The 24,344-nt window shown below is 48.3% G+C and overlaps 1 protein-coding gene across 3 annotated transcripts in view; it reads left to right on the top strand.

The window, feature by feature from the left end:
• SCML2 (Scm polycomb group protein like 2) overlaps positions 1-24,344 on the top strand; it is a 188,776-nt gene that overhangs the window by 142,762 nt on the left and 21,670 nt on the right. The window contains exon 17 of one of the 3 annotated variants that reach the window (XM_039489972.1): positions 6,090-6,261. The exons of the other annotated variants lie outside the window; for them this stretch is intronic. The gene's annotated coding sequence lies outside the window, so the exon portion shown is untranslated. Of the gene's footprint in view, positions 1-6,089; positions 6,262-24,344 lie in introns of those variants that run through there. 3 annotated transcript variants of the gene reach the window in all.

The raw sequence follows: 24,344 nt of genomic DNA, 5'->3' as shown, positions 1-24,344 counted from the left end.
TCAAATAACATCCTTGTGCTAACTATAGACATTTTGTACATGCAGAAGTAATTTAAGGAAAGCATTCAATATAGTTTTAACTAGGGCTGTCAAGTGATTAAAAACATTAATCGCGATTAATCACACTGTTAATAATAGAATGCCATTTATTTAAATATTTTGGATGTTTTCTACATTTTCATATATATTGATTTCAGTTATAACACAGAATACAAAGTGTACAGTAATCACTTTATATTTATTTTTATTACAAATATTTGCACTGTAAATAACAAAAGAAATAGTATTTTTCAGTTCACCTAATACAAGTGTTGTGCAATCTCTTTATCATGAAAGTTGAACTTAAAAATGTAGAATTATGTAAAAAATAAATAAATCCTGCATTCAAAAATTAAACAATGTAAAATTTTAGAGGCTGCAAGTCCACTCAGTCCTACTTCTTGTTCAGCCAATCGCTCAGACAAACAAGTTTGTTTCATTTGCAGGAGATAATGCTGTCCACTTCTGATTCACAATATTACCCACAAGTGAGAACAAGCATTCTCATGGCAATATCATGGTCACAAGATATTTATGTGCCAGATGCGCTAAAGATTGATATGTCCCTTCATGCTACAACCACCATTCCAGGGGACATGCGTTCATGCCCATGACGGGTTCTGCTCAATAACAATCCGAAGCGGACCAACGTATGTTCATTTTCATTATCTGAGTCCAGTGTCACCAGCAGAAGGTTGATTTTCTTTTTTGGTGGTTTGTGTTCTGTAGTTTCGGCATCGGAGTGTTGCTCTTTTAAGACTTCTGAAAGCATGCTCCACACCTTGGCCTTCTCAGATTTTGGAAAGCACTTCAGATTCTTAAACCTTGGGTTGAGTGCTGTAGCTATCCTTAGAAATCTCACATTGGTACCTTCTTTGCGAAATGTGAAATGTGTTCTTAAAATGAACAACATGTGCTGGGTCATCATCCGAGACTGCTATAACATGAAATATATGTCAGAAGGCGAATAAAACAGAGCAGGGGACATACAATTCTCCCCCAAGGAGTTCAATCACAAATTTAATTAATGCAATTTTTTTTAACGAGCGTCATCAGCATGGAAGCATGACCTCTGTAATGGTGGCCAAAGCGTGAAGGGGGCATACGAATGTTTAGCATATCTGGCATGTAAATATCTTCCAATGCTGGCTACAGAAGTGCCATGCAAATGCCTATTCTCACTTTCAGGCAACGTAAATAAGAAAAGGGCAGCATTATCTCCTGTAAATGTAAACAAACTTGTTTGTCGTAGCAATTGGCTGAACAAGAAGTAGGACTGAGTGGACTTGTAGGCTCTGAAGTTTTACATTGTTTTGTTTTTGAGTGCAGTTATGTAACAAAAAAAATCTACATTGTAAGTTGCACTTTCACAATAAAGAGATTGCACTACAGTACTTGTATGAGGTGAATTGAAAAATACTATTCCTTTAGTTTATCATTTTTACAGTGCAAATATTTGTAATAAATAATATACACTTTGATTTCAATTACAACACAGAATACAATATATATGAAAATGTAGAAAAATATCCAAAATATTTAATACATTTCAATTGATATTCTGTTTAACAGTGTGATTAAAACTGCGAAAAATCATGATTAATTTTTTTAGTTAATCGCGTGAGTTAACTGCGATTAATCGACAGCCCTAATTTTAACTTATTTATATTACTGTAGCACCTAGGGGCCCTTGTAGCATAGCTAGTGGGGTGCAGGGGAAGAAGCTGCTTCCCCTCAGCACATTTTCAAAAAAGCAGCGCCTTAGGCGGGGTTACCATGGCGCCAGGGGCAGGGCCCATGCTCTGCTCTGAAGCTTGGCCTGCCCCGCTTCCCCCAGCATGCTGCATACCCCGCCCCCGCCGATCAGCTGTCTCCCCCAGCAGGAGAGAGACAGCTGATGGCGCGGAGGGAAGGGGAAGAACTGAGCTCCAGCAAGCTGGGCTCCTGCAGGCAGGCTTTGCCGGCTTCCCCTAGTGTGCTGCATAAACTCTGCCCCCTCCCTGCCTCGCCGATTAGCTGTCTCTCAGCAGGAGGGAGACAGACAACTAATGGACGAGGCAGGGAGGGGAGGGGGAAAGAACCGAGCTCCAGCAAGCTGGGCTCCTGGGGACGAGGAGAGGCTGGGGCCTTGGGGAAGAAGGGGGTCGGTCGGGTCATGCCCCTATAGGGGGCAGGGGCACCCACCCACCAGTCAACTGTTTATGGGGCCCGTGGGGGCCCACGAGCCATCAGCTGTTCGGTGGGGGCAGGGGCAGTAGGGTAGCTAGCTAGGACAGTGTGAGTGCTTGCTGTTTCGCTGGTTTTTGGCCACCAGCCAATCAGCGAGGGGAACTGCTCCTGGAGCAAGGGGCTGAGCAGCTGAGACACCCCATCTCCTTCTCCTACCTGCTTCTTGTGGCACTGTGGCAGGTGTGCTTTCTCTGGCTCTGCAGCAGCAGCTCCTAACCTCTCACCCAACTAAAGGCAGCCAGTAGCAGCAGCTGGTAAGTGTATTTCAAAGTGGGCCTTTCTTGTGGTGAGGGTGGCTGGGGGGGGGACTGGAAACCCCCCAGGTGGCTGTGAGAGCCAGCACCTGGCTGCTGATGGGATGGCCGTCTGCATGGTGGGGGGCAGAGGGCTCAGCCAGAGGCATCTCCAAAAATATCCCCTGCACCCAGGCAGCTAGACCAGGACAGGCATTGGGGGCTGGGGAGGCGCATCTCTTGGTCTCCTATGGGGTGTGGTGTCCCTGCTTGCCCTCCCTGCCCAGGCAGAGACGCCTGCCTCTCAGAGACAGTGGCCATGTAGTGTGCTTGGTTCCCCCTCCCTGGCATCTGGGTGACTGCCTCTTAGGGGGTGAGGGGTGGAAGGGAAGAGGCAGTGGGGAAGGGATGGGGTGGGGGGAGTAGGAGAGGAAAACTGAGACTATCAGGGGAAATCTTCATAGCAGTACAATCTCTGCCTTGGGGGTGTGGATGGAATTGTGTCCCAAGGGAAGGCTGGAACGAACTATCTGCTGTTGTAGTATGTGTTTAGTTTAGTCCATGTGCTCTGGCAAACACAAGTCCAGGCACCATGTGGGGGGGGGCAGAGAGAAGTAGCCTGATTTTCCCTCTCCTATCAGGGAAAACCTGAATTGTCTCCTAAGGTATCAGAGGGGTAGCCATGTTAGTCTGGATCTGTAAAAGCAGCAAAGAGTCCTGTGGCACCTTATAGACTAAGGCTTTGGCTACACTTACACTTCAAAGCGCTGCCGCGGCAGCGCTTTGAAGCGCTAAGTGTAGTCAAAGCGCCAGCGCTAGGAGAAAGCTCTCCCAGCGCTGTCCGTACTCCACCTCCGTGTGGGGAATAACGTACAGTGCTGGGAGCCGCGCTCCCAGTGCTGGGGCTTTGACCACACTGAAGCTTTGCAGCGCCGCAATTTGCAGCGCTGGAGAGGGTGTGTTTTCACACCCTGCTGCAGCGCTGCAAATTTGTAAGTGTAGCCAAGCCCTGAGGGTATGGCTACACTTGAGAGTTGCAGCGCTGGTGGAGGCTTTCCAGCGCTGCAATTAGTAACTGTCCACACCTGCAGGGCACATCCAGCACTGCAACTCCCTGGCTGCAGCGCTGGCCGTACACCTGGGTCTGCTTGGGGAATAAGCATTGCAGTGCTGGTTCTGCAGCACTGGTCGTAAAGTGTGGCCACACCAGCGCTGTTATTGGCCTCCAGGGTATTAGGAGATATCCCAGAATGCTTTTAACTAAATTATTCCCTTTGTTTTGTTATGCAGCCTCTCTTTGTTTTGTTGTGAACGGGGCTCCGGGAGCTGCTTATCTAAAAAAACAAACACTGCTCCTGTTTGCTGTGATCAATCTGTGAACAATCAAATGAGATATCCCCCTCCCTGCATGATTCACAGGGGTTGAGTGTTTGCTTTTTGCTTGACCAGCAGCGAGAAAGGGAGTCGGCAGCTGCTTATCTGGTCTGCAGGCTTTTGCAGTTAAAGAGTAAGGGGTCGGAAAAAGTTTCTGATTTTGCAAGTCAGGGAGCTGATACACAGTGTTGGCTCCAAAAATCCATACTCTCTCTCTCTCTCTCTCTCCTCTGTTCCCTGTCACACTACATTCCACCCCACCCCCGTCTTTTGAAAAGTACATTGCTGCCACTTGAACGCTGGGATAGCTGCCCATAATGCATCACTCCCAACAGCGCTGCAAATGTGGCCACACTGCAGCGCTGGTAGCTGTGAGTGTGGCCACACACCAGCACTGTCCCTGCACAGCTGTACGACCAGCGCTGTAACTCCCAGCGCGGCAACTCTCAAGTGTAGCCATACCCTAAAAGGGCTTGTGATCATGTTGGGAGGAGGGGGAGGCATTGCTGAGTCCCAGGGTTGAGTAATTATCTGGTGATGGTGGTCATTAAGTTACTAATCGTCATTCACTTGCTGCACACAATGGCTGGTGATGGTTGTTTAACATCCACCCAGCCATTTGGTCAATGCCTTGTTTCTTGGGAGTTGCCTTCTATAACTTCTCTAATTTCATCCCACTCTCCTGTGAGTATAAATGCTGGTTCTAAGGACCTGGTGCCTGTATCCCATATTGCCTTGCACTGGGATTGGGAATTAGTGCCCTGACATGCAACTCCTCCTATTGTGCAAGTGTAGATCCTGCTGTTAGTACAGCTATTTGCAGGTGCCCTTGTGTTTAGCTGAAACTTTGAACTTAGTTTAGTGGGGATGGACTCAGAGACTGAGAGCTAAACTGACACTACTATCCTGCTGTGTGGATCCCAGTGTGCTTGTGGTGATAGTGCTACTGCCTCGGTGTGATGATGACATTATGCTAAGATGAATCGTGAAAATAGTGTCCTGGTGTGATGGTGGTCACTCTGTGCTGTTCATGTGAATCTTGCATTTTTGTATGCTGGGTTGGTGTAGCCCTGGTGTTCCCAGGAAATTAGAGCCACAAGGTGAGTGAGGCAATATCTTTTATTGGAGCAACTTTTGTTAGTGAGTGAAAGAGAGAGAGAGAGACAGACAAGCTTTGGAGCTTTCATGGAGTTCTTTCTTCTTCCTGAAGAAGCTTCTGTGAAAGCTCAAAAGCTTGTCTCTCTCTCTCACCAACAGAAGCTGGTCCAATAAAAGATATTACCTCACCCACCTTGATATATATTACCCGCCCCCATATTACCTCACCCAGCTTTCCAGGAGTGAGTTTTCATGATGACATGGGAAGTGCTCTGACTGGTCCTGACTTCTCTGTAACAGCCCCTCTAGCTTGCACTGCAGCCCAGTATCTGGGGCTGGGTGCTTGCAGCGCTGAGACTCTGTGAGATCAGAGACTCACAGACCCAGCTGGGAGGGGAAGGGCACCTCCTCCTCGGCCTCTCTCGCTGCCTCCTTTTCCCGAGTGGCCTCATGATGCACAGAGCCAGCGTGGCTAGGTGCTGCATTGGAGAGTCTCCCAGTACAGCCCCCCACCCCCTTTCCCCATGCGAACCCCCAACAGACCCTGCCCACCTCTGTCCGATTGTCTCTTTCTTATGCGGGGGACTGGGCACACACACACACACCCCCGCTCCTGTGTGCTGCCTGCTTCCAGGGGCCACAGATTGCAGAGCAGCCCACTCAGGAGAGATGAGGGGCTGTCCCCCGGGTGCGTGCGCAGCCCCCCGGAGCACTGCTTTGCCCCGCTATATCTGAATTCGTGTCATATCGGGTTGCGTTATATCGAGGTAGAGGTGTAATTTGATATGTCGGGTGGCACCTTTTTTCATGTGTTTGCTCCCCCTGATATTGGAACCTGCTACGCCACTGAGACCAGGACCTCATGCTACGCACTGTATGAACACAGAACAAAAAGATGGTCCCTTCCCCAAGGGGATTGCACTTGAAGTGTAAGTCAGGAGACCGATAGATGGACATAGACAGATGAATACAAGTAAACAGTGATACAGTGCTGTGCCCTGACTACCGCCTACCATGCTGACCAACAGCCTAAACTTTGTCAAGGTTTTTGTAGGCTTCATGGCAGAGGAGAGTTTTGAGGAGGGATTTGCCAGTAGCTTTGTGCGTGTTTTCCAGGTGTACTACAACTTAACAGCCAGCAACAAGGAGCAGAGACAGCATCATGTGTCGTCTTCCCCCCACCCCCAGCTCTCTTGGGACTTCCAGCAAGTGCTCCATGGCCCATAGTCCGGGAGCTGCTATTATTATTTGCTTCTGGATTTGCACTGGCTGGTTTTGCTTGCCTTATACTATTGAAAACTCACCTCAAATCTGTTTGATTGTCATGTCCATATCCAATCTAAAATATTTTTAGGAAACTTATGAAAGGACAACTCTACTAAGAAATGGGAATGCTAGACTAGGTATCTTACTTTTCTAAGGCCACTGGAGAAAGTAATTGTTAAACATGATGCTGGCAACCAGCTGGAAAGGTAATGGTATTGGGAAAAAGTGAAAACACTCTTCAGAATAAACCACTGGAATTTAGCATTCCACGAAAGGCTTAAGTATGCAAAGAATTGCTTGGCTTGTAACCATGCATATGATAAACTGCCGTATCTGGAAGGACTCTCTCTACATCTGTACATGTCTAAATAAATGTTAGGCTCTGTCTGTCCATTTTCATTAATCTGTCAAGGGATTAAAGTTCATTATATTAAAAAGACAAAGGTTGATGTTGTGGAAGAGGTATTTTATTTTTCATTTTCTCTGTAAGTCTGATTGCCCTAGCGCCTATGTAGTTTTAGCATAAGATACTGCAGCATAGCCATAACTGAAGCATATGTGGACCTGTCCTAATAAACTAAACCAGGTATCTACATTTCAACGATGTTTAAAGCACTAAACAATAAGGAAGATATAGGCTCACTGCTGGGAAAAAAAAAAAAGTTAAAAGGCTCCTTAAGATAAATTTCCAAGGTCATCCCTTCCAGCTTTCATAGTTCTTAGTGAAGGGAACATAATTTAGCTGGTGAATGAAAAATAACAATTTGAACTGCTCAAGGGCTATGCAGCATTAAGGACACTAGGATTTGAAATGAATACCTGCAGTGGAATGGTCTCCTGTTCTTCAACAGACTTGATTGTAGTCTTCCAGCCCTGTAAAGCAGGCTTTCACACAGTCTAGCACATCTGGGTCCTTCACTGTAGATGTTTCTGTTGTAATAAGGATCATGCAGCGATATTTAGTCTGATACTTTAGCATTGAGTAGTCCTTGGTCAAATTACTTAGGTTATCTGAGGTGGGTGGACAATTATCTGTAAAATGGGCACAAAATATGTATCATTTTGGGAGGCTTAGAGATTCTCCAATTTTAAAAAGTAAACAAAATCACTTGAAGGGCTTGGCTACACTTGAAAGTTGCAGCGCTGGGAGTTACAGCGCTGGTCGTGCAGCTGTGTAGGGACAGCGCTGGTGTATGGCCACATTTGCAGCGCTGTTGGGAGTGTTGCATTATGGGCAGCTATCCCAGCGTTCAAGTGGCAGCAACGTGCTTTTCAAAAGAGGGGGGTGGAGGGTCGTTTAGTGTGACAGGGAGCGGGGGGAGAGCGAGAGAGTGGATTTTTGGAGCCAACACTGTGTGTTAGCTTCCTGCCTTGAAAACTCAGAAAATGTTCCTGATCCCTTAGTCTTAACTCTTAATTGCAAACAGCCTGCATCCAACGGACTGCCCACTGTTTCTCTGTCAAGCAAACACTCACTCCCTGCCTGCCTCATTATCTCATTTGATTGTTCACAGCCAGGTACAGATTGACCACAGCAAACAGGAGCTGTGTTTAGATAAGCAGCTCTGGGATCAACGGAGCTCCGAGTTCACAACAAAACAAAGAGAGGCTGCATAACAAAACAAAGAGAGTAATTTATAAAAGCATTCTGGGATATCTGCTAATACCCTGGAGGCCAATAACAGCGCTGGTGTGTGTCCACACTTGACGAGCAGCGCTGGATCACCAGCGCTGCAATCATTACACCCCAACCAGACCAGGTGTACAGCCAGCGCTGCAGCCAGGGAGTTGCAACGCTGGATGTGCCTTGCAGGTGTGGACGGTTACTAATTGCAGTGCTGGAAAGCCTCCACCAGCGCTGCAACTTTCAAGTGTAGCCAAGCCCTAAGATAATCAAATAATGAGTTTTTCTTAGGCAGTGTCAATGGCCATTATGATGCTTATAGGTGGAGAAAGTTTTAAAAATACTTTAGATATTTCATCACACACATTAATTATTTTTCCAGCAATCCTACCACCATAGATTCCAATTCCCAGTATTATCTAGATTATCCATACTGGTGACAGTTGATTTATTATGCTGAACTGTAATTGTCCCATCTCTTTCTGAAGTACATTTGTAAACCCCAGGGCCCTACTGCTCTGCAACTCCACAACTGCACTAGATAAGAAATCCTGCACTGAGTCAAAGTTTAAGGAAAAGTTTGTCCTTTGAGGCACAGGGTAGGTTTTATTGCAAATATAGCTCCTGCTACTGCAGTTTTCAGTGCTTGTATGGAAGGCTGTATACTGCCACCATCTGGTCAAAAGCTGGCATGAAGCTTTTCATCCCTGCATGTAAATGAATCTCTCTGCCCCCTAACTCAACATTATCAAAGACGTGTATGGGGGAGGGGAAATTCAGCACAAAGAGGGAAGGAATAGCACATCCTTTGAGCTGAAAAGAAAAAAATGGTATAGCTGAAAGCCTGCACATACCCACTTCTACCATTTTTTTCTTTTCTAGCTACAGTGGCAGGAAAAAAATGCACATAATCACTGTGACAAGGAGCACCTATGTTTGCTGTCTCAGAAGTGAGGGCAAGGACTGAATAAACACTGCACTGCTCTTTCAGTTCTAGATAGAGTCACCAGACAGCAAGTGTGAAAAATCGGGATGGGATGGGGGATAATAGGAGCCTATATAAGAAAAAGCCCCAAATATCGGGACTGTCCCTATAAAATCAGGACATCCGGTCACCTTCGCTCTAGAGGCTCAGGCATGTGGGCAAGGCACTGGAGGAAGCCTGCACTAATGTTGCCCCTGCTGGACCAGTCTTGCGGCTAAACAGGAGTTATTTTCAGATGAGTATTCAAAAATGCAAGGCCAAAATTTTCCAACTTTTGGGTGCCTAAAGTTAGGCTTCTACATCTGCCCTAGGGCTCCTGCATAGCAGCAGCATAATTTTTCAGAACAGCTGATCACCTGCAACCCTCACTAACGTCAATAGGAGCGGCATGTACTCAGTACCTCTGGGAAATTGTTTCTGTGTTTCAGGTGCCCAAGGATGGCATTTGCAAAAGCCTTCAGCTAGAGCCTACTACTGTCATTAACTTCAGTGCAAGCAGAGTTATGGTAATGGTCAGCACTGTGGAAAGTCCCAGTATAGATTTAGGAGCTTAATTTAAAGTATCTAGGTCAGAAAACTTTGGCCTGGGTGTTTATCCAAACTTTGGGCCAAGTTGTGACTTCCCATAACTTCAAAGATGTAGGTTCCTTCTTAGAACTGACCAACACTGCCCTGCAGCCCTCCACCCTCCCACCACCATCCGATTGAGCTCTTACCTTTAGGGCTCTGCTTACAGAGCGACAGGATTGCCTCAGGCATTGCTTTCTGCCTGTTGCACATGACAGACTGGTGCGCTTTTGGTTCAGGCACTCTCTCTTGAGGCATGGGGGTGGGAGCTTTCTCTCAGCCCTGCTGTACACTACAAACTTATGTCAATATAACGATGTCACTCGAGTGTGGAAAATAGTGTAATAATTGGAAAAGAGCCCTGCATGTTTGGTGGTTCTTTACTACAGGAAGTGACCAAGTTAGGGAAAGTTTAATGTTTTAAAAGAAAACAACTGGAAACTTGCATAGTGATACGGTCTGACTACATTCAACCTGGGGAAAAAGGGTACTGAGTAAAACATGAAGTAATGGAAAAATCAGGTTTGAGAAAACCAGGTGCAGCTATTTCAAAAGTGATCTGATTTTAGAGTAATTGGCTTAAAGCAGGGAGGGTAACACAGTATTTGTGTCAAAAGGGTAATGGTCAAGCACATTGTGACTGGCAAATTACATAGTTTTAATATTATTGTCCAATTTAGGGATGTAAAAAAATCTGTTTTGCTGGCTTTATTGTCTGGTGGCCAATTCACCATTTCTGGATCCTTAAAACTTTGAGAAGTAGATTTGTCCCAGCTCTAGCCCACCTAGCTGGTCACGAGCTTTTTGGTGCCAAAAGCCTTTGACCAAGGTACATCCAGGTGCTCCCATCTCAGAAAAATGGCTTGCGCCCGTGTCTTTACCTTCCCAAACCTCTCCCTCTGATTTCCTACCTCTACACTTTACAAAGATTCCAAATGTTTCCACCCTCCTCTTTTGGCAGGGATCTGGTTCTGCCACCTCTGCCAGCCCAGCCTAACAGCTAACAAATTTTGCACCTAATTGCTAAGAGTGAGAGTAATTAACCAGTGGAATCTTTACCTAGGGACAGGGCCGGCTCCAGGGGTTTTGCCGGCCCTGCTTGCACCCCAAGCAGTGCAAAAAAAAAAAATCCGAGATCGCGCTCTGCGGCAAGTCAGAACTAACTGACTTGTTAGTTAGTTCTTCGCTCCGACCGGGAGTGAGGGACCTGCCGCCCCTCTCCGGAGTGGCCGCCCCAAGCACCTGCTTGATAAGCTGGTGCCTGAAGCCGGCCCTGCCTAGGGACATGGTGGAATCTGTGTTACATGAAGCCATTCCATGAAGATTGGTTGTCTTTTGAAAGATAGACTGTAGCTCAACTAGACATGGAATACTCACTTGGTGGAAATCTATGGCCTGTGTTATGGAAGAGGCCAGACTAGAATCAATGATCTAATTGTCACATCTGGCCTTAAAAATCTATGAATCATGCATCTGTCTTTACCATTTTGGCCTGCTCCTAACTCTTCTGTTACCTACCTGAGGCACCCTCCCAAGCACAACGGACGGGACATTCTAAGGAAAAGTTTCCTTATTTTATTAAGTAGGTAGGCACATGGCCCCATTTGAGAGACAGTGTGGGATAAAGGTTAGCAGGATGAGTCTGCGATGACTGCATTGTGCCCTGAACGAGTTGTGTCCGTCTTCCCAAGTGAGGGCCCATAAAAATCTTTATACCACGTTACCTCTTCAACTATTCATTATAGGCCATCTATTTTTTAAAAAAAATACTTTAAAACACTGGAACTTTTTTTTTTTTGTATCAGGCCTGCAACAGGAGAGGCAATAATGAAGACATTTTAGCAACCTTTAAAAACAGCCTAAGAACGTTGTCATCCATAGTGCTGAGATTTTAAGGTGTGATGTCTTGCAGTCTATCTGGGCTCTGAAGCAGGTGCTACTTATCTCTTTGGGAAGAGCCCATTCCTTGCTTTCTTCAGGTAGAAAACACCTGTTACTAGCTCTAATGGCTTGTTGGAAATCAGACAAAGATGAAACACTGCCCATCCTCAGGTATTAGGAGCAGGCAGGGGGGATTTCACATTTGTTGCTGTGAGGTTTAAAATCCCGATGATGTGGGGTTAGTGGACAGAATGCACCTGAGGCAATGCAATTTATCACATGGTTACTGCCACCTCTCTGGGGGTGCAGTGAATGATACTGCATTGCATTCCTTAGTTTATAGTGAAAACTACCTTATCTTAGGATAAAATAATGCTCCATATCAGTGGATGTCTTATTACACTGTAATACCACAGCATGGTCCTGAAGGGATCCTCCTAAGTCATCAATTCCAGTATAGTGCAGCATCACCGTCTGAACACTAGGGTTCTTTGAGTGATTGCTCATGTGCATTCTAATAGGTGTGTGCATGCGCTGCGGGCACAATAGTCGGAAGGTTTTTCCCCTAGTGGTACTTGTCGGGTCGGCTGTGGAGACCCCTGGAGTGTCACCTTTATGGGGGTGTGTATGGGTCCCTGCCGACCTGCCGCCTGCTCAGTTCCTTCTTACCACCAGTGACGGTCATTGGAGCAGCTCAGTCTCTTGCATTCGCAAGTGCCTACCTAGTGGTTCCCTTTTCTTCGTTTTAGATGGTTGTTAGTTCGTTATTTAGTAGTTTGTAGTTAGTTGGACTTACTTGGGGGGGCATGCCTTGATCGCAGGGGTTTAAGGCGTGCAAGAGGTGTGCGAAACCTATGCCCACAGGCGATCCACACGCTGCCTGTCAAGTGCCTTGGGGAGGGCCATCAAACAGATAAGTGCCCAATTTACAGGAGCTTTAGGCCTAGGACTAAGAGAGAGTGGGACTATCGTTTGAAGCTCCTTCTGATGGAGTTGGCCCTCTGCCCACAGCCGGCACTGGAAGTGGCACTTGCATCATCGGTACGCAGTGCCCCGGCGTTGGTGCGGGATGTCCCAGCCCCGAGGAAGGACTCCTCTAAGGAGCACCGGCGCCGCTCCTCGACTCGTAAGGCCAGTGCTACCACGCAGCACCGCGTAAGAAGGCGGCGGCGGCGGATGGGGTCTTTCCTCCATCAAGAAGCCACGAGGAGATTCCAGAGGGGAGCACCTCCGGTGGTACCTGACCCAGCCTCCAGAGAGCCAGAAGGGCAGGAAGACCCTGTCCCATGGGCCTCCTCCTCACCAGACGAGGTGGTGGCGGGCACCACCACCACCCTACCGGCGGTGGACACCAGGACTTTCTTAGGAGGGTGGCCCTAAACCTCAATCTCCAGGCAGAGGAGGTCATGGAGGAGTCTGACCCGATGGTGGACATCCTGGCCCCAGAGGGTCCTTCTAGGCTGGCCTGGCCCCTAATAAGAACAATCCAAAACACCACTAAGGTGCTCTGGCAGACTCTGGCCTCTATACCACCCACCTCTAAAGGGGTGGAAAGACGCTATTTTGTGCCACAGAAAGGGTACGAGCACCTTTTCACCCACCCCCAATGGGGGACTCTGGTGGTTGATGCGGCAAATCACAAAGAGCGGCAAGGACAGCCAGGTCCCGCGCCTAAGTCACGGGATGCTAAGAAGCTGGATCTTTTCGGCTGAAAAGTCTATTCGACCAGGGAACTCTAGCTTCGAGTGGACAACCAGCAAGCAGTACTCAGCTACTATGCTTTCAACTCTTGGAGCTCGTTGGCAAAGTTCCAGGAGTTGCTCCCAGCTGACTCACACAAGGAGTTTAGCGCGCTCCTTGAGGAGGGCTGGGTGGTCTCCAGAACCTACCTCCAGGCAGTGTTAGATCTGGCGGACTTGGCGGCTCGGACTATAGCCACCGCCATTACAATGAGGCGCAGTGCGTGGCTCCAGGTGTCAGGGATACCACCTGAGGTCCAGAACACAAGTGTTTCCACCCTTCCCTCTCATACACAAAGTCCTCCTCAAGACTCGCCAGGACAGGGCTTCCTTGATCCTCAGAGTGCCAGCATGGCCCCGCCAGCACAGCTTCACCATGCTGTTGAACCTCTCAGTGGACAGACCAGTGGCGCTTCCTGTGTGCCCGACCCTAATCAGACAGGGCCACGGCTGTCTGCAGCACCCCAATCTGGAGTCCCTCCACCTCATGGCATGGAATCTCCATGGCTGAACTCTCTTGAGCTTCAGTGTTCGGACCCAGTGAGGGAGGTCCTGCTGGGACGCAGGAAACCCTCCACTCGTGCCACATACCTTGCAAAGTGGAAGCATTTTTCCATCTGGTCTCTGCAGAGGGGAACCGAACACAGCTAGGGCCAATTCCCCTTGTTTTGGACTACCTGTTATACCTCAAGCAGCAGGGGTTGGCAATCTCATCTTTCAGGGTACACCTGGCTGCTATTTCGGCCTTTCACCCGGGGGCAGTGGGTAGGTCAGTCTTCAGTAATCCTATGGTGGACCGGTTTCTCAAGGGCTCAGACAGACTTTATGCCCAGGTACAATGGCTCATTCCCCAGCGGCAACTCAACCTGGTCCTGTCTGCACTCATGGGGCCCCCTTTCGAGCTCATGGCAACCTGCCCTCTGTCCTACCTTTCCTGGAAGGTGGCCTTTCTGGGGACCATAACTTCGGCCAGAAGGGTATCCGAGCTTAGAGCCCCCCATACGGTCTTTTATGAAGAAAGGGTGCAGCTACGCCCTCACCCTGCATTTCTGCCAAAGGCAGTTTCATGTGAACCAAGACATATTTTTCCCTAAGCCCCATGCCAGTAACAGAGAACGCATGTTCCAGTCCCTGGACGTTAGGCGTGCCCTAGCATTCTATATTGAGTGCACAAAGCCATTTCATAAGTCACCACAGCTCTTTATTGCAATCGCAGAAAGGATGTTTGGGCTCCCAATCTCGTCCCAGCGCATTTCATGATGGATCATGTCCTGTATGCAGACTTGCTATGACCTGGCTAAAATCCCGGGCCCTCCTCTTATGGCACACTCTACAAGAGCGCAGGCATCGTCCACAGCAATCCTTGCGCAGGTCCCTATCCAGAAACGTGGTCTTCCATCCACACCTTCACATCACACTATGCCATTACCCAACAGGTGAGGGACGATGCAGCCTTTGGCAGGACAGTCCTGCACTCAGCAACCAGGTGAACTCCAACTCGTCCCCCAGGGAAACTGCTTGGAAGTCACCTATTGGAATGCACCTGAGCAATCACTTGAAGAAAAAAAAACGGTTACCTACCTCTCATAACTGTTGTTCTTTGAGATGCGTTGCTCATGTCCATTCCAAACCCCACCCGCCTCCCTTCTGTCGGAGTGTTCCGGCAAGAAGGAACTGAGCAGGGACCTATACACACCACCATAAAGGTGCCACTCCAGGGGTCTCCACAGCCGACCCGACGGGAACCGATAGGGGGAAAAAACCTTCCGACTATCATGCCCACAGCACGCGCACGCACCTGTTGGAATGGACATGAGCAACACATCTCGAAAAACAACAGTTACGAGAGGTAGGTAACCATTTTTTTGTATGGGCAAACAGGATAGTGCTTAATCTTTATTTTAAGTGGCTCATTTATTAATTCAGTTCCCCAAATGGGGTGAAATTTCTCATGTCAGACATATTTCTGTGTGCATAAAATCTGAAGAAAATCCATTCAGCTTTTCCAAGTTATTCTTGCATGACAAAATTGTGGATTTCAGAAACTGAAAAAAAAATAGAGCAGCTTATTTTGTGGGTGCAGATGGATAACTCAAAAATAGTTTGAATTTAAAACTTCATGCTTACCAAGTACATAACTGTAGTTCTCAAGGAGAAATGTAGAAAAAATTGCTTAAGGTTTAAAGTTAAGGAATGAAAATAGTATGTTGCACTTATATATTATACTGTTTTCCTTATCAAGGTAAATATGGCCAAGCTGTCTGGATTTCAGATGGCAGTAACTGATTCTAGACGCCTGAAACAAAGGCATTTGGTTAAAGATTCGGCATATTTTATATAAACCTTGAGCACCAGTACAAACTAAAATATCTGCCACCAGAGTGCTAGGTGATACCTGTTTTTTCCAGAAGACACTACTGTGACAGTGTACCCCATAAGGCTTTATGGGGTGGAGGTGCTCATAAATGTATGTATGATATAACTGGAATAGGGTTTTGCTACATATGCCATGTAACATATCTATGTAAAGGTTATGATCTACTGGTTATGTTCATCCTAGTTGTATGCAGGCACCATTTGTGTGTTCAAAGTTATGAACACTGGCTGTATAATTGCTTGATTTCTAAGTAGCCTTAGTTAGAACATTTGGTCACTTCTTGGGAAAGGAATGTGCAAATTAGGTGCTCACTCAGGAAGCAGTTAACAGACAAAAGAGCTTGGAAGGCTCCAATCCACATAAGAAGTCTTCCTGGAGACATACAAGATACCATGTGGACAATGGCTTCTGCCTGTAAAGACTGAGTCATGCATGGACATGTGACTTGCCCAGGTGACTCCAGAACTCCATCTTGGAGCTGGACTTTGCATAGAAGTGAGGAAGGGGGTCTCCACCCACAAGAGAAAGTCTATTTAAACCCGTGGGAGACCCCTCCATTTTGTCTTCAGCTGGCTAAAGAAGGAGCCTCTCCACCCCCCCAGGATACTTAAGGGAAACTAGAACAAAGGACAGTAACTACAGGGGGTGTGAGTGATTGCTGGACCCGGGCTAAAAGGAGATTAGCCTGTAAAAGGGAGCATTCTGGAACTGGTGAGGATCCTATCTGTATTTAGTTTGATTAGACATAGATTTGCACATTTTATTTTATTTTGCTTGGTGACTTACTTTGTTCTGTCTGTTACTACTTGGAACCACTTAAATCCTACTTTCTGTATTTAATAAAATCACTTTTTACTTATTAATTAACCCAAAGTATGTATTAATACCTGGGGGAGCAAACAGCTGTGCATATCTCTCTATCAGTGTTATAGAGGGCGAACAATTTATGAGTTTACCCTGTATAAGCTTTATGCAGGGTAAAACGGATTTATTTGGGTTTAGACTCCATTGGGAGTTGGGCACCTGACTGCTAAAGACAAGCACACTTCTGTGAGCTGTTTTCAGGTAAACCTGCAGCTTTGGGGCAAGTAATTCAGACCCCGTGTCTGTGTTGGAGCAGACGGGAGTGTCTGGCTCAGCAAGACAGGGTGCTGGAGTCCTGTCCTGAGCTGGCAGGAAAAACACGAATAGAAGTAGTCATGGCACATTGGCTGGCAGCTCCCAAGGGGGTTTCTGTGATCCAACCCGTCACAACTACCATGCTATTGCTTTGTTGTGACTCATTTTCTGAGATTACCAGGTAGACTGTTAGCAAGACAACTTTATGGCATTAGAGTCACTGTTGTCCTTACGCCTCCAGCTGCTACAGAGCTAGTGCTAACTTCTCTGGCACGGAATTTCAGCATTGCCAGAGAACATCAGTCTGTTTACAGTGCCCAGTGCTTAGTGAGCTTGGATTTAGAAAATCCCAGTAGGCCAAATTCTACCAGGACGTACAATGGGGTGTAACTTTCCTCAGTGTAGAGGAAGATGAGCAGTGGTGAAGGAGTGTAACTTGCACAGACTTGATAGAGGGCACACCCACAGGGCAAAGGGCTCTTAGTGCACCAGGAGAGGTAGCTAACATGAAGATACATGATACGAGGCTACACCCCTTTAGACTTCTTGGCATGTATGTTGTTCTATGGCTACACTGGCTGCCAACTTCCTCCATTATGTTTGTCCTCTGTTCCTGGCCACGCCATCCTGCTCTGTTCCCTCTGCTCTCTCTGCCCTGAATCTTGCTCACTTCAATAGAATGCATTGGATTGACAAAATCTGGCAGGAGCTCATCACCCCCTGCTTTTCCCCATAGCTCCTCCACTCCTGACACCCTGATTTTTGTCCTCTTTTAATCTGCTGTCCCCTCTGGGTCTCCAAGCCTCTCTCCAGCTAAAGCATCTAGACTTGGCAAATAGACCCCTTTCCTTTCCTAACCTTCTACGTCTTATCAATTCCTCTCTCCCCTGTGGGGTTACTGTCCTTGTTTAATGACATCCTCACCTAACCTACCACGTTTGTCTCTTCACCAACGCCTGGATCTGCAGAAGGATTTAGGTGCTTACGTCCAAAATGTAGATCCTCCTAACCCTGTAGCAACTACAGTTCCCAAGTGCTTAAGGTTTCTTCCTCCTCCCCTGCTTGGACCATGTCACACCATCTAAATCCCTTCACTGGTTCCCTCTCTCTATTAAAGTTCAAACTCCTCATCTTCACTGTTCAGGCTCTGTCCTTGTCTACATCTCCCCTTTCCTGTTACTCTCCACATTGCTCCCTGTGCTCTGGCCACTCGTCCAGTACCAGGTTTACCATGGTGCCAGGCCCAGAGTCCGAAGGGGCTCTGGTCAGTCCAATCCCCTGGCTGGCTGAGCCAGCCAGGAATGCTGCCCCCACCCCTGCTCCACCTCTGCTCTGCTCTTCCCTAGCCCCACCCCCACTCCTCCCTTCCTCTGCAAGCCCCCTCCCCTCAGCTACACATCCTGGGGGACTGCAGCAGAGGTCAGGCCCGCCCTGCAATCAGCAGGCAGCAGGAAGTGGAGCGACCCAGACCCACCCCGCTCCACTCTGCGGCTTGTGCCGGGGGGCGATTTCCCCCTGTCCCGCAAGCCTGGGGAGGAGGCATGGGATGGGGAAGAGAAGTGGGAGGTGGGGGGAGCAGGCTGTAGGGACAAAGGGTGGGGTGGGGAGGAGATGGGGCAATGGGGAAGGAGCATGGGATGGGGAAGAGAAGGGGATGGGGGATGGGGGAAGCGGGGACAGGGGCGATGAGGCCGGGGAGAAGGAAGGGAGTGGGATGAGGAGAAGATGGGGCAGCGGGGAAGGGGCATGGGATGGGGAAGAGAAGGGGTGGGGGAAGCAGGGCCAGGGGAGAAGGAAGGGGGTGGGATCAGTAGATGGAGTGGTGGGGAAGGGGCATGGGATGGGACGAGAAGGGGATGGGGTAAGCGGGGGCAGGAGGGAAGCTGGAGCCCAGCATACAGCATCGCCTTGGCAGAAGTTGGGGCTCCCCTGTTAAGCAGACCCATTGAACCCTCATCCTGACAAGCCCCACCTTCCCTGCATCTGTACCACCCCAATGAGCGCCCCCACAGACACCCTCTCCACTGAGTCCCAACCACCTGCACCTGGACCCCCAACCAAATGAACCCCACCTCTCCTGCACCTAGACCTCCCCTGCTGAGTCCCAATCACCTTCACCTGGATCCCTTGCAGAGTCCCATTGCCCCTGCACCTGGAACCCTACAATGAGGTTCTGTGCATCCAGATCTCCCGCTGAGCCACCCGCACCCAGAGTGCCCCACAGAGAACTCTCTTACCCCCACCTGGCTCCTCCAAGTCCCTCTGCACTTGCATCCTGCTGCTGGGCTGAGCCAGCTCACCCACACCTGGTGTGCCTAGCACAGGTGAGCAGGGCACCAGGATGTTTCTGGGGCAGGCTTGACCCTTGCACTGTGTCAGGGTCGGGTGCAGCCTCACTGCCGAGTCCCTGTCCCGGGGTGGCAGCAGGGTGATCTCCCACCTCCATGCAACCAGTGGCCTGTGCTCCCCACTGCCATGTTGGTGCCTCCACATTTCCTTATTGACAAAATTTGCAGAATTTTAAAATATTGTGCACCAAATTTTTAATTTTTTTGGTGCAGAATCCCCTCAGGAATATGGGGTGCTGTGTAGCTGTGATGGTGGGACTGTGAGGAGGGTGGTGGTGGGGGTCTATGAGAGGGAGGAAGGGGAGGAGGTCTGTGGGCAGGGGGTGCTGGGCGAGCGGTGTGGTGTGTGGGGTGCTGTGCAGCTGTGGTGGGAGGTTGGCAGGGGAGGTCTCTGGGAGGGTTGGGGGCTGGGCATAGAGCTCTGTGGTGGAGGTCTCTGGGCGAGGGGGCACTGGGTATAAGGGTGGAGCACAGGGGTGGTGTGGGCCCGCTCTCAAGGGGAAGGGGCATGCTGGCAGCACAGGGCTGGGCCAGCCAGTGTGCATCTGGCAGCTGCAGGTTTGTAGCCAGTGCCCTCCTGCTGGGCTGCACGGAGGGGGGCTGCTCCCGCCGCACTGTGCCTCATTGCCCCCGGCCTGCCCTTCACTCTGGAGACTGACCATCCTGCCCCCCCACACCTTGTCCTATGGGGACCCACAAATCATTGGCGCCGGGCCCACAAAGTTAATCTGGCCCTGTAACTCATCACACCTCAATGTTCCTATTGGCCTCTTCCTGATCCTGCTTTGTGCCTTTGTCACATTGCTCACTACTCCTGCGACGACAGCCCGTTCCTTGGGCTACTGCTCTGTTCCCATCTCGCTCGCACTTAAGGGTCAATCACTCCAGTAGGACCAGTGAAATACAAACATAACATAACCCTCATTTCTCATCACACCTTCCCCAGCTGTCATCATGTTCATATAGATTGTAAACTCTTTGGCTTTACAGCTCCTCAGAAAAATGGTACAAGCAGAGGACCAGAGCTTTTGAATACTCAGCACTGGTTCAATACCAGATCAGCGTGACACCCCTTGGGCAGGCCTTACCCTACTGAGTACGAATGTGACCACTGGGGTCATTTAAACAGTTCCACATACTCCACCTGCAGCTCTCCCCCAGACCTGGGTTGGGCGATGTTGGGCCTATTCTGGTAAGAGTGTCTGATTTCACAGCTGACCTAGTCCCATCTGATCTCTTCTGGTAAGGCGTTCCACAGCTGGCCTGGCCTTGCCCTAACCTATGTACCCGACAATAGGTGGTAATGGTATAGCTGCAAGTGGAATAAGAAGAGATGAGTCAACAGCTTCCTCCCCCCACTGTATGGACGGAGCGAGGCCACAGCTGGAATACTCCTCTTATCCGTCACTTCAAACAACAGCTAGCAGTTCTCCTGCAGGGAGCAGAGTATAACATGTGCTGTGTGAGAAAACAAACTTGACCCTATGAGTCAGCTCCAAAATGTTATGCTAAACGTGTTGTGATAACCACCACCACCTGGATCACTCTTCTGGGGGAGGACTGCTGTGATTCTGCTGAGTGAGACGGGAGACGTTTGAAGAACTGGAATGTTGCCATCGACGCTGCTTGTAACATCATGCACACAGTGACTTAGGCCTAACCTCACGCCCGACCTTTGCTCTCCTATGTTCAGGGCCATCTCCAGGCACCAGCGCAGCAAGCAGGTGCTTGGGGCAGCCAACGGAAAGGGGCAGCACATCCGGCGTGTCAGCGGCAATTTGGCAGCGGGTCCCTCAGTCCCTCTCTGAGGGACGGACCTGCCACTGAATTGCCACCAGAGAATGAAGCGATGGGGTAGAGCTGCCACTGCAGTGCCACCAATCACAGCTTTTTTTTTTCCCACCGCTTGGGGGGTGGCAAAAACGCTGGAGCCAGCCCTGCCTATGTTAACTTAACTAACTTCCCTTTTGCAGTTGGCTGTCTCTAAGGTGCTCCCCGAAGGCCCCTTCTGTCCCTGTGCCTAGTTAGCTTTAGTCACAGAAGTGCATCATAACCCTTTTTAGATGCTGGGTTGAAGCTAATAGGGATCAGCTGGTCTAGCTGCAAGTGTAAGTCAGTCAAATAGCTCTGTACCATTCTGCGCTTAGATTCATAGATTGCAAGGCCACCATGACACTCTTTTACAGTATCCGCACAGTCCTGGTGGATTCCCCACCACATACATGACAAGGAAGGCTTCGTACTATCTTTGCCCAGGAAAATACAGTTGTTTTTTCTGCAGTTAAGACCTTGCCATCATCATCCTGAGTGTTAACTCCTGATTAGGCCACCTCACTTACTCTGCCGTGGAATGAATATGATCATCATCTGGAAGCTGAAGCTCATGCATAGCACATTTACTACCCAGCAAAAGGAGGCATGAACACATTGCACCATTGCCTGAATATAGGAGCCTAGCCTTGATCTACTGGCCATTAACAGTTTGGGTAGAAGTTACCTTGAAGACTCTCTATCCAGTTAATGAATCTCCAAGGCAGCTACATTCCCCAAAGAGAGTCAAAAAGACTGCTTCAGGCTAAGACGCAGTAGGCCAAAGCAGGCTCACTGCCAGACCCCAACTGTTGAAGCTAGCAACAGAGCCCAACCCCCAGTTTTTTCAGGCCCTAATACATGCTTTACTGCTAAGGGTTCGTCCAGGAAAAAGGCTGGCGTAGCTAGCTACTCCATACGAAAGGGCTGTGCGGACACGCTTACTCTGCATTAAGTGTGCCTTTGGAGCCTACACTTCCAAAGTGTATTCAGCTGAAGCACACAAAGGCACTCAGTGCAGAGTAAGAATGGCCACATGGCAATTTAGTATGGAGTAGGTAATGTGCTTTACATTCACACCTTAACTTAAGCCACACTAATTTCCCTGGGCAGGCAAGCCCTAACCTACGGCCTTCCCTGAGTAATGGCATCTACTCGAAAATCTGAAGAGAGGAATTAAAAGGCAAGAGGATGAAAAATGAGGAAGGAAAAATGTCCAGAAATGCGCACAGGCTCCAAGGGAGAGGGAGAGCCTACTGCTGGTCAGAACACAGGCTGATACCTTCTAAGAGCTTAAATAGGATGCAGACCGAGACAGGCATCTCAGAAAAGCACCTTCTCCTGCCATGCTGATGGAATGACTTTCATTCCAACTTCACAAAGGCACTAACAGCTCCATTAACAGCTACCAGAAATGGAACCCCACATATATCAGCACTACAGCTCTGCTTCCTGGTTCCATGCAAAAGTTTTAGATGTATTTAAAATGTAGCTCTTTCAATAATTAATGGGCCAATATACCAACACTGCAATTGCTCCGAAAGAGGTGTGGTGGGGGGTGTGAATAATTAAATGCCTTGTTTTGGGGCTGCCCCTCCCCCATGCTAACAATCTTATTCCTGGGGGAATTCTGCGCCACTGCGCAACGCAGAATTTTGCAGAATTCCCTGTTTGCCCCACAGAATTTCTGGCCACTGCAAGGGGCCACTGGACTCTGCAGAGCCCAGTTTGCAGTGAGCGGAGCACCCAGACTGGGTGGGCAGGAGGCTGCACGCTCTTTGATTCTCATTCTCCCGGGGACAGGAGAGGGCCTGGGAGACCCAGATGATTCTGGCAAAGCATGAGGAAGAGCAGGGCTGCACCACACCACACCATGTCCCCGGGTGGGACAATAAAGAAGCTGGGTGGAGTAAAGGCTTGGGGGGGCACTGATGCCTGGGGGCTGCCCCACGGTTGGGCTCTGGAAGGGAGGGGTGTCTGGTGTCTGAGCCAGGGGCTGCCCCATGGCTCGTCTCTGGGGGACTGGGAGATATGGGTTTTCTGGGCTCTGGGGGGCCCCACACAGCCCCCTCCAGCCCCCTGACCTGGGTTATTATAGGGGTTTCTTTAACTCTCTACTCCTTTTTGCTGCTGTTTATATTGTTAACATAGTTGTTGACAGGTATTTTGAAAGAAATGACCAAAATAATTGAAACTGGAATGATTATTTGTCAAAATAACACAATATAAAATATGCAGAATTCTAAAATATTGTGCACAGAATTTTTAATTTGGGGGGGGGGGGCAGAATTCCCCAGGAGTACAATGCGTATCGCTTTTACTTGTGCTTTGGAACACTTCTCGTAGGAGAAGGGAAAAGAAAGATTCTGGAACATAGTGTAGTTTGCTCAAAATAATGCAAGTATGACAGGAGCCTCTCTCCTTTTGTATTTAATATGGTATCCTTCGCAGATTAAAACCAGACCGATTATGAGAGGATAAAGTGGCCTGCGATAACCCTTACTGTTGGGTCAGATGCTCTTCCAAATATCACCACCTGAGGCTGTAGCTTAAAAAATAACATTGAGGGCAAGGAAGTTTAACATGGGAACTCCTCCCCGGTCAGCCCATTTGCAAGTGATCCAGTTGAGCTGCTCCTGCTGGTTTGTAAGCAACTGTAACAGCAGGTACATCAGTGATTAGCTCAGGGCAATCTGGTAATTAAAAAAAAAAATCATCATAGACTTGCAAACAGGCCATTTCACCCTGAGGGCTGCAGATAAGCAACAGGTATATTTTAAAAGGGATTTTGAAAAATGTCTTTCATTTAATATCAGATGTGGTTGTCACTTTCCGCTGTTTAGATTTTTAAATCATTCCTGGCAGACATCCTATGTTATTACAGCTTTTTCTACACACAAATTGCACCAGTTTAACTAAAATTGGTTTTAAACTGATTTCGTCAAAATTCTGTATCGACACACACAATGATTTACAACTGGCTTAAACTGATTTAGCTTAATTTGGTGACCAAACTCCCTGTGTGCACAACCATTGAGAGTGAATTAAGCTACATTGCTATAAGCCAGCTGGAAACCAATGTAAGTGAACCAGTGTAGTTCATGTTACCATAGTCCTCTTTAACCAGGCGGCAAAGAGGATCGGCGCTGCTAACACAATGGCTAAGAGGAATTACTGGAGTCAAGAGGTGGAACTTGATGGCTAGGACTCACTCACTTGAAATCAAGTACAGTATTTAACAAGGGTCACGTGTCTATATGAAAGTACCACTGAGCTGATACATGTTTCTTCTCACCGATTATTTCTCTTTGCATTATTTGAGAACTAAATGTTTCAGGAGCTGATTTTGTGACTTTCCTCTTTAAAAATCTCCCAGTTGGAATGAGCAAAATTTTCAGAAGATCTTGGCGCTTTGAAAATGTCCAACCTAAAACATGAAGGGGGCAAGCAGCAATTGGAAAGAGCATTCATACCACACAACATAACTCCTATTTCTGCACACTGCAAAAATCACAAGATCCACCTCTCTTATTTAATGACAACTGTATCCAAGGGGAAGAAAGCAAAGTATTTGCAGATAGCCAATAAGAGAGAATCGGTAAACATTAACTGAGTGTCTGATCCTTCAAACTATTTTGTACACTTTCCGGTTAACC

Source organism: Mauremys reevesii, linkage group 1 (assembly GCF_016161935.1).
Source record: "Mauremys reevesii isolate NIE-2019 linkage group 1, ASM1616193v1, whole genome shotgun sequence".
Taxonomy (NCBI): Eukaryota; Metazoa; Chordata; order Testudines; family Geoemydidae; genus Mauremys; species Mauremys reevesii.
The sequence above is the reverse complement of the archived record's forward strand: the minus strand, read 5'-3'. Positions and strand labels throughout refer to the sequence as shown.